Source organism: Pongo abelii, chromosome 5 (genome assembly GCF_028885655.2).
Source record: "Pongo abelii isolate AG06213 chromosome 5, NHGRI_mPonAbe1-v2.0_pri, whole genome shotgun sequence".
In the NCBI taxonomy this organism is placed as follows: Eukaryota; Metazoa; Chordata; class Mammalia; order Primates; family Hominidae; genus Pongo; species Pongo abelii.
In genome coordinates, this window is record NC_071990.2 from 105,693,367 (window position 1) to 105,706,039 (window position 12,673).

At 37.4% G+C, this 12,673-nt stretch overlaps 1 long non-coding RNA gene across 1 annotated transcript in view; it reads right to left on the bottom strand.

The window, feature by feature from the left end:
• LOC129060012 (uncharacterized) overlaps nt 1-3,620 on the bottom strand; it is a 162,187-nt gene extending 158,567 nt beyond the window's left edge. The window contains exon 1 of the long non-coding RNA XR_008526319.1: nt 3,537-3,620. This is a non-coding gene — a long non-coding RNA (uncharacterized LOC129060012). The remainder of the gene's footprint in view (nt 1-3,536) is intronic.
• Nucleotides 3,621-12,673: the final 9,053 nt, after the last annotated feature.

The following is a 12,673-nucleotide window of genomic DNA, read 5'->3' on the forward strand; positions in this document are numbered from 1 at the left end:
CGGCCAAAGAGTAATCTCAGTAAGAAACATCTAGAAATAGACACCCAACACCAAGTACTGAGCTAAACAATGAATAGCCTATCCGAGGGATATAGATTCTGTGCCCTCAAAGGCATTACAGACTGGCTCAGGCTTTAATCTGAAAATGGTGTGTTTTAACCAAAGATCAGCATAACAAAATTTTCATTACCAAATGAAAGATAAGGGCATCATACAATAATGATAGTTGATATTTATTGTGCATTTACAGAATACCAGGTGCTATTTGAAATCCTTTGTATTTATTAATCTATTTAATCCTCACAGTATCCCTTGGAGGTAGCTAATGGTTGTTATGCTCACATTACAGGCAAGGAAATAAGGTCAGAGTTTGAGTAACTTGCTCAAATTCACACAATGCCTAGATGGCAGAACCAGACTATCTAATTCTAGAATCCATGCTTTTACTCAGTTGCCAGTTAAGGAAATGTCAGACTACAGGTAGAACTATATACATGAAATGGATCTTAATGCTTCAGGTTTTCCTGGAAAAAATATTTGCTGATTAAAAGTCAAGAAAAGGGATATGCTTGTTATTTTCTATTACTATAATTGCTGAATTATTTGCTTTATGTAAGCAAAAAGCAAAAAATAAGAAGTATTGCTACCCAATATATCTTAAGAAGCAGAAAAAATAAGCAATGCCTTGTCCCAAATCACAGTAAAGTTTAAAGAATTGAAAGTCAAAATTTTCTCCAAAAATGTGGATGAAAGATACACAGCCTGACTGAGAAGGTTTGCTGCAAATTCAACCCATTTGGCAAATGACCTAATCTGAAACAAGTTAATTATTTTTAGAAGGGTTTCACTCAAAGAAAATATTAAATCTAATTATACTTTATATTTCCATTAATAGTTCTAAACATGTCATAATAATTGATTTATAAAGTGAATATTTCCCATATTTCTAAGCTATGCAATGAAACAATATGCACATATTAAAAGTTATATTTATAAACAGTTTCTAGCAATAGATAAAAAGCCTTACAGTATTAAGTGAAAGATGATACAAAATTTTACATTTAGTATCTAATACATCTTTGGAAATAGATATTCAAAGGAAATAGGATAGGAGAAAATGTTATCAATTTTTTTAATGGTTATCTTTGGCATGTTGAGATTTTATTTCTTCGTGCACGTATGTATTTCTAATTTTCTAGAATAAGCATATTTATAATTATAATGAAAAATAAAAATTTAAGAGGAAATGTGAACAGAGTCATTAGCAATGTTTCTATGCTCAGCCCTTTGAAGGAATATTTTACCGTCTAGTTAAGAAAATTCTCTTTGAACCACACACCAGATGTAAGTTTACCTTTATGAGACCTTTCAGAATTTTATAGACAGCCACTAATCCCAAATAATAAAGAAAATCAGGCATTCTTTCTCTAGGGGGAAAAACATTTTTTCTTTAATTTAGAAGATATAAAATGGGCTTTGGACTGCATTTGAATTCTAGCTCAAATGTTCAGCAAATTAGTTAATCTCTCTGACCTTTGGTTTTCCCACATGTAAAAAAAGAAGTTGCCATTATAATTAAGTTCAATAACATAAGTAAAGTAGTTAGCTCAGATGACTGCAGCTCTAGCCGACAGTTGACTGCAACTACAACACTATTTTCCTTTTCTCTCTCTTGGCCCTTAAAACGGGTAAAGCATCCATAATTGAGAGGGAACACAAGTGAATTTTACATAGGAACTGTATTTTGGATTCACCTAAAGGACTAGTAGCTACAAAGTGAGGGATAGAGAAAATTATACATTATTTTCCAGTTAACATATGTTTATTGTTCTTGTCAATGTAAAAATGTAAAATGTAAAAAGGATTCCAGTCCTTATGAGCATTTTTCAGTGGGAGAATTAAAAAATGATGTTACTTGATTTAAAACACATTTTTCATAAAATGTTAAATGTACCCATCTTGCTTATTTCTTTCCTTCTGACTCTCCTTTGTATCTGACTTTCCTTCTTTCTGTTTTTCTTTCTTGTATTATTTTAGACATATAGAGAACACAATAGTTACATTATTAAACACCCAAAATGCTAAGTATTTTCTTATAGTTGGTAATATATTAGGTTCAATTTGATCTATAGTGCTAAATTATATTATAATCCACATATGTCAACAAATATATCCAAAAAAACTCATTTGTTTAGTGTAAATAATTCTGTTTGGAATGGGTTAGAATCCTCATGGGATATCTATAACAGGAAGTTTTTTCTTGCAAACATTTATAATCTCTGCCTCATCTCCTGACCTTCAAAGTTTCCTTAACACCACTCAAGTTCTTCATAATTTATTCTAACCAGGTTAAACAGATTTTACAGATCATACAGTCCTTCTCACTTAGTATCAGTGACAGAACAAATATAGGATTAGATAAGCATAACTCAGATTTTGTCATAACAATGTAGGTTTTCTAAGCATTCATTATTTTCATATTTGTGGAGGTGCTAATTCCGCTCTCTGCCTTGCTATTTCCCACTTATTTTCCAACCCCTAGAGTAAATAACACCCATTCTGGGAAGCCGTTCTGAACACTTCCCACTCTCATTCCTCCCTGGAACTCACCATCTCCGATGAGGTTGGGGCTTCTTATTATATTCTCTCATTATGCACTAGATTTTTACTTCATATCACTATCACAAGAGTAACTAAATTATTACTAGTATAATCCCCTGCTTAATGTCTATGTGAATAAACTATAACTCCTTTGAGACAAAGATGTACCTGTCTAGTTCATCTTTGCATCATAGGTCCTGCCATGGTATCTGACCTAGAAAAGCCACCCCATAAATAAATATTGAATAAATTAATGAATGATACCTTCAGTTGCTGTCAGGTAAAATATCAGGGTCTATGCTTTCAGCTCTGCATAAACCAGCCTGAATCTCAAGGGTCCATGTGGAATCGAACTGTGGTCATTGTGTAGTTTAGCAAACAGGCAACGTATGTCAAGAAACTGCTTTTCTGCTTCCAGTAAATATGCACACCAAAGTAAGCAAAGTCTGGCTGCCATTCACACAAGGTATGTGTATAACAGAAGAATACTTAGAACTACAAAGTTGACCGCAAAAGATGCCTTCTAAATCCAGGTATGTATAGGCTACTGCTTTCCCAAGTGTTTTTTTTTCTTATGCAAATTACTGTGAGAATTGATGGAATGTCTGCTTTCAAATATACCCAGGGCTTTTCTGATAGTTATCAGAAAGATCAAATCCAACGAAGATAGAGTACAAGGCATGAACAAAATTAAAATCAGAAGAACTTAAGTTAGTGTACTTGGAAAGAATATAAAACAGAGATTTCTCTAGTGAGTCAAGTCAGATCTTCAAAGTTGCCTTAAATCCCGTAACAATAAACAAGCCCAGATAGCCAACAAGATCAGTTTTATGGAGCACAGTGGGTTTTTTGAGCTAATGGAATGTTCATTGTGGAGTACCCTCTAGGTTTACCTATTACTTTAATAACAGGATAATTTAGGTTACTCTCCGTACCTTCTGAAGTCATGATAAACAGCATCATTCTGGGACAGGAACTAGGCATACAGTCAAGTGGGCAGCTTAAACTCCTGCCAGGTGCTAAAAAAGAAATAACAATGACACAAGAGTGGAAAGAAAAGCTTCAAACTCTCATTATGGCAGGCACCAAAAAATTAACAAAAAGCAACCCCAAAGACTTTGAAACAATAATACAGGATTTTTCCTAAATTAGTTCAACAAATAATTATAGACAGTTCTAGTGAATAAGACAGGGATAGTGCATGCCTTTGCAAAATTTATAAAATGCCTTTTGAAATACAAAATAGAAGCATTCATTTCTAAAGAGTATTGATAAATGTTCTTTACTCCTTTATCATTAATGATATGCTATAAATGATATGCTGTATGTATGTCACCTAGAAGCCTTCCCAAGGTTGAACTAAAACTCATGATCACAAATTTCTATGACATAATGACAAGTGAGTGACTCAAAGGATAAAAGTTAGGGGAATCCAAAAATAATGATATGCAGGTTGGCAGGGTGACAAGGTTATCATTTCAGAGGTCGGACTTGAGTGGGTCTTGAAAAATGGATGAGACTAGAGAAGAGGGAAGAGGGTGTTGAGGATGTGAGGAAAGGCATGAAGAAGACTTTCTGAAAGCAGGAAGGCAGATGGCATCCAAAAAAAGTCAGCAAGTGGGTTTTCCTGAAGCAGAGGGCACCAGTAATGAAGCAATGAGAGATGGCATTAGAAGAGTAGGGAGACTCCTCAAATACCCCATCCCTTACAGCATAGTAAAGTCCTGAGCATTCAGAAGAGAATATTGAAGGAATCCTTGCATTAAAAAAACTAATCTGGTAGTGACTGGCTCCTAAATTCTGGTTTGAAAAATAAAGCCAGCCAGGCGTGGTGGCTCACACCTGTAATCCCAGCACTTTGGGAGGCCAAGGCGGGCGGATCACGAGGTCAGGAGATTGAGTCCATCCTGGCTAACATGGTGAAACTCCGTCTCTACTAAAAATACAAAAAAAATTAGCTGGGCATGGTAATGTGTGCCTTTAGTCCCAGCTACTTGGGAAGCTGAGGCAGGAGAACTGCTTGAGCCCGGGAGGCAGAGGTTTCAGTGAGCCAAGATTGTGCCACTGTACTCCAGCCTGGCAACATAGCGAGACTCCATCTCAAAAAAAAGAAAAAAAAGAAAGAAAAAGAAAAAGAAAGCCAGCTGGCTTAATCAGAATCACCTGGAGCACTGTGGCTAATACAGATCCCCGGTCCCTCATCCCTAGAAATTCCAATTCATATGCCTAAAAAATTAATAATATGTATATTATTTAAATACATAACACATATATATTTATAATACATATTTTTAAAACTGGTACCTTAAGTGACTTTATATGTAATTCTGAGGCATAGCCAAGTTTGGGAAGCACTGATATAGAACAAGAAACAAAGCTTCTGACCATGTTGACTGAGGGAAAGTGATGAAGGCCAGGCCTAGGGAATTTGGACTGGCCTGACCTGAAAGGTAGGCAGAGAGTCTGCTCAGTTTAAGTCAAAATATAAGGTCCAACTGACATCTGGAAATGTTTGTAGGGACTTTGACCCCTAAAACTACATTACTTTTACATTGCTATGCTCAATGTTTGGGCGGGGAGGTGGGGTATGGTTTATTGTGTAAGGACTCTAAATGAATCTAAAAACTACCTTTGCACATCTTGGTTCCATCTGTTTTTTTTGCTACACCCATCCCATAACGAGAAGGCAAGTTCCTCAAAGGCAGAGAACTTGCTCCCTGTTGTGTTGCAGCCCCTACAGTGGTGTTGGCACAGACTAAGAAAGCAATTTCCTTTTTAATGAATGAATAAAAATCAGTCTTTTCAATCACTGAAAAAAAGCAGCTGCCATTCATGGATCCTTGGGAACCATGTCTAAAGCTTCCATTCCCCAGGCGAAAACCAGAAAGATTCAGTGATGTCCACCATGGATTCTGAATACTTTTGTATACTCTGGAGGGTTCCAAAGTAGAGAAGTGATCTGGGAGAAACTTTAAAGAAAACAATAAGGCAAAACACGGAGGCAGCAAGAGCAGCAAAATCTTTATGGCGATCCAATTTCAGCCTGATTATAATGCATCCACCATCTGCCAACAACATGCCTTTCTGAGGGCTTTTACCTCCTAAAGTCTACAAGATAATTTCTGAGTCATAAAGGAATTCCTTCTCTTCCTGTATTAGTCACTTCTCATACTGCTAATAAAGACATGCCCGAGACTGGGTAATTTATAAAGGAAAGAGGTTTAATTGACTCACAGTTCACCATGGCTGGGGAAGCCTCAGGAAACTTACAATCATGGCAGAAGGGGAAGCCAACATGTCCTTCTTCATATGGCAGCAGGAAGGTGAAGTGCCAAGCAAAGAGGGGAAAGCCCCTTATAACACTATCAGATCTCATGAGAACTCACTCACTATCATGAGAACAGTATGAGGGTAACCGCCTCCATGATTAAATTACCTCCCACCAGGTCCCTCCCATAACAGGTGGGGATTATGGGAACTACAATTCAAAATGAAATTTGAGTGGGGACACAGCCAAATGATATCACTTCCCATTTAAGAGTTTAAGAAATCTGACAGACCATCTTCAAATGCCAAGAGTTTAGTATTTGAGAATTGGTAGGCCTTACGTATTTATTTTTCTGCAAATGGACAAGGCTGTAATGGCTATATAATCAATTATTCCTTCAACCCAGATTTTTTAAAATTACCTTAATTGGCATAATCAGTTGGATTGACCATGTTGTTAAAGAATCTGGCTATTTCCTTCTCTAAATACCTTTAAGAACATCAGCCTAACTTTGAAAGAGGGAAACTAAGACCCAGAGATCTAATGCCACGCCTTAGGTCAGTAAGGTCTTTGCATTCGAGAGTAAATCCTACTATATAATGCTGCCTCTTCTATTTTATTTATTTAATTAATTAATTTATATGAGATGGGGTTTCACTGTGTCATCCAGCTGGAGTGCAATGGCACAATCACAGCTCACTGCAGCCTCGAACTCCCAGGTGCAAGTGATCCTCCCACTTCAGCCTCCCAAGTAACTGGGACTACAGGTTCACACAACCCCACCAAGCTAATTTTTTTTATTTTTAATTTTTTACTTTTTTGTAGAGACAGTATTGCCATGGTGCTCAGGCGGGTCTCGAACTCTTGGCTCAAGCAATCCTCCTACTTCAGCCTCCCAAAGTGTTAGGATTACAGACCTGAGCCACTGTGCCAGCCCTGCCTCTTTGAACAACAACAACAAAAAAAAAAGCCTAAGCTTTAATGAAGTTCAAGCCTAGTGCTTTTTATTACATCAGTTCTTTTTCCTTCAGAAAAGTAATCAAGGAGAGACACAACACAATGACGAACTGGGTTTAGATTTGTGTGGCTAAGATTCCTAATTTTAAATAATTCCATTTTACCAAGTAAGAGAAACTAAATTGTCCTTGACATAGGTTAGAAAGGGAAAGCATAAAATGCAAAAATAAAGTATCCTGAATTTCTCCAACCAAGTTTCTAATAGACAGCCATTTGTGGGGAGGGAGCATCTGCCCCTGAAGGTAGGAATATTTTTATACTGGCATTGTTTAGAATCACTGGAGCATGATGACAATAAAAAGCAGAGCAACCTGGTTTTATTACTGTTTTTAAATTTTCTGCAGATAATGCACCCACTAACTGACTGTACCGGAGGCCAACAGCTCCCACCACTGCCCTTGGTGGGCCACTTTTGGGGGCCAACATGGGAGATGTACTTAGAAATAATCCTATGACACAAATCACTGTCACAAATAGTGTCACTGGAGGCAGAAATAATACTGGAGAAACATAGGAAAACATTTGAGGTCTTAGCAAGGGATACAAAAATGGGTAGCAATGAATGAAAAACAGTTCAAAGTATTTCTGAGTGATATGGTTGGCCGAGGGAGCCCTGAGTAGATGGTACATGGAAGTCCCACAGAATGAAGAGAAGACTGTTCTGGGGGCAGCTCTTCAAACTCCTCAGACCAAAGAAATCGGCCATCAGCTTCTCCATTAGGATCAGGCCCTGGTTTGCCCTCACCATTCCATCTTTTATGCATTAATCATCAGTTGATAGGTCCATATAAAAAATTGATACAATGTAAATACTACAGAATAAATTCTATGAAACTGAAAGGACAGTACAAACTGTAACATGGAGGAAGGGTCCCCTTCCACCTCACCCAGCCTCTTCCATTCCTGACTTTGTGCTATTCAGAATACCTGTCTGTATCATCCAATGAATAGGGAAAACACTTTGGGGTCCAGGCTAGGGGTGCTGGCTTAATAGGCAGGTGTCCCTTTCCTCACTCATAATTCAGGTTTTACCCTCCTCTGACGGAGACAATGACCTTCACAAATAGGAAAATTGGTTTTGGGTAATACATTCCTCCATCCTACGGTCAAGGATTCCATTGTGCAGAGTTTCGTATGTTCAAAACACTTATGGCAATGCTAAGTACCATATCTCCTTCTTAGAGAGTCAAAATGTACCCCAGTCATACTGTAGGCTCTAAGAAGTGATATGTTAGAGAAACATGTTTACCTTACCTTAGTTTTTACCAGGTATTTTTGCAAAATCAGTACAGCACAGAACCCTTTTTCCTGTTAGTATCAATACACCTGGGAACCAGTATTCTGCATTCAGAATCAAGTGGAATTAGGTAATTCATCCTCCTCTGAAACATATTTTCTAGAAAAAGAATAGTCTTATACACAGCAGGGACTCACGTGTTATTGTATAAATGAAGGAATGACTTGAAATACAGAATTCCAAAACATAAACACCAGGCTAAATGATGGCCAAACTTGAAAGTAAAAAATGTTTGTTCATGCCTGGTGTTCATGTATATGCTACATTTAATCATAGTAGGACAATGTTGTAATATTTACTTGATTGTATGTACTCAACATTCACATGGATACACAAAGCCTTTGAGTGTTCAGTGGTTCAACTCAACTTTTTTTCACCCAAGAATTATCTTTTTATTGTCATAAAGTATCAAAAGGTTAAAAAGTGAGTTTTACTTTAATTACCAACTTAAGTCAATGGAGACTTAAGAATACAGACAGGTATTCTGAACAGCACAAAGTCAGGAATAGAGAGTTTTTTTTATTGTATTTGAATTTAGGGTGTCTCCATTTTACAAAAAAGGGAAAAAAAGGCCAGGCACGGTAGCTCGTGCCTGTAATCCCAGCACTTTGGAAGGCTGAGGCAGACGGATCAGTTAAGGTTGGGAGTTCGATACCAGCCTGACCAATATGGTGAAGCCCCATCTCTACTATACCAAAATTAGTCAGGCATGGTGGCACATGCCTGTAGTCCCAGCCACTTGGGAGAACGAGGCAGGAGAATTGCTTAAACCCAGAAGGCAGAGGTTGCAGTGAACCGAGATCACTGCTGGGCGACAGAGCAAAACTCCGTCTCAAAAAAATAAGCCATGGATTTATTCAAATGTACGCAATCATTTATTTAATAGTAAGTTTTAAAATTTTGAAAATGTATGGGCACCAACTTAAGTAGTGTACTATTGAACACATTTCTAACCACCTGTTATTCTGACACTACATTTAGTGGAAGTTACCTCCAAGGCCAATTAGGCTTTTCATCTGAGAAGGGTCTGGGAGGTGATAGATTATTGTTGCCATGTAAGAGGAAAACTTTACATTCATTACTATCAATTTACAGCCAATTTTTTTTTGGCACCTCTGAATGTTTTTTTGTCATATTCATTCCTTTCCCTTTAAAACAACATCCTTTAGTGGACTTTCTCTCCTTGGGGCTGTTATTTACAAGATGCCCTGAATCAGATGTCATTAGCTGATACAACATTCATCTTCTTTCAGGACTAGAAAAATCACCAAATAATGATTAGAGGCAGCGGTTTTTAAAATATCCTAACCATATATCTCAATTCGATATTGATTTAAGTGATTAATTTTTCTGTGAGGGTACAGCATCCTGACCAATCAAATAGAATGTTTACAGGGTGCATTAATCATGGTTTACAGTTTTCTTATAGGTATGATGGATAGTGAACAGTTTATGAATCAATAAACTAGCAAAAAAAAAGTATTCAGGACTAGAGATATGGGAGCAGAGACAAGACCAGCTTGATTTTTATGTTTTTAAAATTTCGGCAGTCTTTTAATTATAAACTCCATTTAGTTTAGTTTATATTTAAGGGTTTACCAGCTTGTTTTTACCATTATGCACTGAAAAATAAGTTCAAAATGTGGAGCTTTTTCTGCACTTTAATGTGAGGTCAAACTGCAAATAACAGCTAGTAGTGTGATTTATCCAGAGAAAACAACATTTTAAGTAGAACTGTATAAAATGATCTGTATGTTTCATTTCCTCAGAAAGCAGACAAGATTTAAAGATTAAACCTAAAGTACAGTAGAAAGAAATAGCTCAAGATTTTGCTAAGCAGAACAGATACTGTGACAATAAAGATTTTTTCTTCCCTTCCACAATTCTGAATTGTCATATTTCCTTTTGTTGTTTTCATTCTTCAGCCTAATTCACACATATACCACTATCTTATGGCTAATCGATTGATTTTTATTATGTCATTCTGTTTTTTTGCCTCTTTCTTCTTGCATACCTTAGATCCATTTTTTTAATCCTTTCTATTAGAACCCAGGAATTATATAGTCAGTTTCAGAAGATCTTCCAGACTCTCAGCTTAACCCCGTTTCTCACATAAGGAAATTGCCCCCACAGTTCCAATGGCTGCTCCTTCCCTGCAGAACATTTTCCAAAGGCAGAATTTTGAGCAGCAGTTCTTTCATGTTAGCACGTGCTGGACTGGAGCTTCTAACTATGCAGGTCTGGAAAGAGGGTCTCAAGGAAAACACAGGTTCATATGTGTTTTCTCACACCCCCTAGACGGCACTGATACCAAAAAAAAAAAAAAAAGCATATTATGTGAGAAAGAACATCAAGACAAAAAGTGATATATGGCGGGTCTCATATTCATGACAGTGTAGCTGCTGAGTACCCAAAAGCCCAGGCTGATCTGCTTAGAGGGCAAGGTGGGAAACAACCTCCTCTGCAGAGAGTACGCATCTTGACATCTCATCTAGTATCCAAGGACCAGCCCTTAGACAGTGTGCTTCATCTTAGGAAATAGACTCTTGGAGATTTATTTGAATTCAAAATATTACTTTTCTGAGTTGTACATTTAACTAGTTTCCTTTCAGAGTTTTAACCAAGAAATACTTCAGTTTAATCAGAAGACAGCCCAGTGCTTGAGAAAGAAGAATCTGAAAATTCTCTGATGCTCCCAATGATATTCTAAATATGCGATTCATCTAGGATACAGGATTAATGTTAGAGACAGTAACTTGAAAACACTATTTGATGACACCCTTTCATATCTTTATTCAACAGACATGTACCTGTTACGTAACAGGCATTTGCTTTACCCTGGGCATTGATTTTTAAAAAGGATAAGACACAGTTCCTGCTCTCAAGGCCAGTGGTGGTGGGAGTGGGGGGCGGTCCAGAGAGTAGACAAGAAAACAGATACTTTGAAATAGAAGCAATAAATACTGTGACTCAAAAAAAAAAACAAATTAAAAAACTGTAAGTATTTAAGGTCTGAGTAACTATTATGCCTGAGGAAGTCAGAGAAGACCCCAGAGAGGAACTGAATTTGAACTGAGTGCCAAAGAATTGTTAGTCTTCCAGGAGATGAGGAAATACATTCCAAGAAGGAACAGCATGTACAACAGCACAGTCATACAAGAACCTGGTTATCTGAGGAACAATCAAAAAAGAATCCTTGAAACAATCATGTGAAATGTTTGAGGATTAAAATACCGGCAGGAAATGAAAGTGAAGGGCAGGAAGGGGCAGATGTAAGGCCCCTGACAGTAAACATATGTTGTCTGCCCATTGTTAATTTTTTTGAGGAAGCACTCCTCTACTCCTCCTAGTTGAGGAGGCTGATAACACCCTGCTTTCAGCTCCAGCTGTGGGCAAGTGAGCCAGGCCTGGCCAATCTGAGTGCTCCATATACACTTAGATCAAGTAAAAGGATCACGCATAGACGCATGACCCAAACTGGGACAATCAGAATCCCCATCAGGGTTATCAGCAGGTCCAGCTTCATGCATGCGACCTGTTAGTTGCAAAGCCCCTGTGCTTAGAAGAGTCTTGCACTTGGTTCACTGCTCAGCTGCTGCCATTTTGAAATTCTCAATAATTTCAGCTTGGATCTTATGTTTTGTAAGTGATGTCCAGTGGGACAATAGGGAATGCACATGAGCAAGGAAATACACACCTCACTTGCAATATAGCATTTATGACTCCCTGTGAGCACAGCAGTCCAGTGGACTCACTTTGCACGGAAGTACCACAAGACGTGAAGTGAGTGCAAATAAGTATGTTATATTTAAAACTGAATAAATGGTGGTGCTGACAGCCCCAAGAGGGTCATGTCTTCCATTCAAACCAGAACTTGCTTCCAATGCAGAAGACAAGCAATGGAGTTTTAAGAAACAACTACAAATAACTTTATCATATCCTTTTCTCACTTGTGTTACTTCTCTTTATTAGACAAGCTCACTGAAAATGATGGCATAGAAGAAGAGAGAAAGGGCCACCCATAGTTCCTTTCCCTTTCACCCCTTCCTTACTCATCAGTAAGCTGAAGAGCACTGGTAGATGTAAGTGCATCAGGAAGTGAAATATAAACAGTTAAGTTAGTTTTGCAATCATTTCCACTGTTCTAGTAAGAACAAAATACATATGCCAAATATAAATTGTGTAACTTCAGTGATTCCATATATGAATTAAAGGCTCTTATATTTGCATTGGAACCTGGCACCACACAATATAAATGGTAAGATTCATGTTCATAATTTAAATTTTTAATTTTTCTTTACATAGATATTCAATGGGAAATTTTTAAAACTCCATGACAAACTAAAAGAATACAGGAGAAAAGAAAAAACTTTCCAGTTTAGTATATTTAGTACACTTTTTTCCTGCTTTTTGAACATGGGACCCCACAACTTATGTTGCTAGCCCTGGCTATCAGGAAAGATCCTTTATTTACTTCTAGGACCCCGAGT